Source organism: Colobus angolensis, unplaced genomic scaffold (assembly GCF_000951035.1).
Source record: "Colobus angolensis palliatus isolate OR3802 unplaced genomic scaffold, Cang.pa_1.0 Scaffold180, whole genome shotgun sequence".
NCBI classification, from domain to species: Eukaryota; Metazoa; Chordata; class Mammalia; order Primates; family Cercopithecidae; genus Colobus; species Colobus angolensis.
The window spans coordinates 3,688,826-3,690,748 of record NW_012114933.1 but is presented as its reverse complement, the minus strand read 5'-3'; positions in this window follow the sequence as shown (position 1 = coordinate 3,690,748).

The window sequence follows — 1,923 nt, the reverse complement described above, 5'->3', positions numbered from 1 at the left end:
AGGATGGTCTGGATCTCCTGACCTCGTGATCCGCCCGTCTTGGCCTCCCAAAGAGCTGGGATTACAGGCTTGAGCCACTGCGCCCGGCCAATTTTCTTTTCTTATAGTGTCTTTGCCTGGCTTGATATCAGGGTAATGCTGGCCTTGTAAACTGAGTTGGGAAGTATTCCCTCCTATTCAGTTTTCGGGAAGAGTTTGAGGATTTATATTAATTCTTTAAATGCTCAGTAGAACTCACTAGGGAAGCCATCATTTCTTTCAAAATCCAAAGAAAGCCATGGATTTTCTTTGATGGGAGATCAATTTTCGTACTCATTATTGATTTGTTGACTTTTTTTTTTTCTTTACTGTTCAGCCTTGATATGTTGTATGTGTCTAGGAATTGATTTACTTCTTCTAGGTTATCCAATTTGTTAGTGTATAATTATTCACAGTGGTCTTTTATGATCCTTTGAATTTCTGTGATATCAATTGTAATATCTCCCCTTTGAGTCTTTTTTTCTTAGTCTAAGGGTTTATAAATACTATCTTTTCTATTGTTTTTCTAGTATCTACTTAATTTCTGTTCTGATTTTTATTATTTTCTCCTTCTACTAACTTTGAGTCTAATTTGTTCTTCTTTTTATACTTTCCTGAGGTGTCATTAATTGAGATCTTTCTTTTTTGATGTAGGCATTTATTGCTATAACCTTCCCTCTTAGAACTGCTTTTTGCTGCATGGTTTATGTCCAATTTCATTTGAAAAAATATATATGTATATATTTGAGACAGGGTCTTGCTCTGTCACCCAGGCTGGAGTACAGTGACATGAATATGGCTCACTGTAGCCTCAACCTCCTGGGCTCAAGTAATCCTCCCAACTCAGCCACCTGAATAGCTGGGACCATAGGCACACACCACCAGGCCTGGCTAATTTTATTTTTTGTAGAGTTGGGTGTATGCCCATATCCGCCATATTGGCCTGATATGCTCTGTTGCCATGTTGCTCAGACTGGTCTCGAACTCCTGAGCTCAAGCAATACTCCTGCCTTGGCTTCCCAAAGTGCTGGGATTACAGGTGTGAGCCATTGTGTCTGGCGGAAGGTAAATTCCCCTCTTAATTTCTGTTATTCATTGGGTGTTCAGGATCATGTTGTTTTATTTCCAGGTATTTGTTGATTTTCCAAAACTGAGGGGTTTTTTTTTTTTTTTTTTTTTTTTTTTGTTTTTTTTTTTAGAGACAGGGTCCCACTATGTTGCCCAGGCTTATCTTGAATTCCTGGGCTCAAGTGATCCTCCCACCTCAACCTTCCAAAGTGCTGGGATTACAGGCATGAGCCACTGTGCCTGGCCGGAAGTTATGTTAAGAGCACTAGTTGAAGACAGTATTTTATTTACTTTTGGCTTTGGGATGATTTTTTTTCCTTCAACTTTTAAGTTCAGGGATACATGTGAAGGATGTTCAGGTTTGTTACATAGGTACACGTGTGCCATGGTGGTTTCTGCAGATCATCCCATCACCTATGTATTTTGCCCAGCATCCATTAGCTCTTCTTTCTGATGCTCTCCCTCCCCCACCATCACCAATAGGACCCAGTGTGTGTCGTTCCCTGCCATGTGTCCATGTGTTCTCATCTATCAGCTCCCGCTTATAAGTTACAACATGCAGTGTTTGGTTTTCTGTTCCTTTGTTAGTTTGCTGAGGACAATGGCTTCCGACTCCATCCATGGCTCTGCAAAGGATATGAGCTCATTCTTTTTTATGGTTGCATAGTATGCCATGGTGTATATGTACATTTTCTTCATCCAGTCTATCATTGATGGACATTTAGGTTGATTCCATGTCTTTGCTATTGTGAATAGTGCTGTAATGAACATACACATGCATGTATCTTTATAATAAAATGATTTATATTCCTTTGGGTATATGCCTAGTAATGGGAT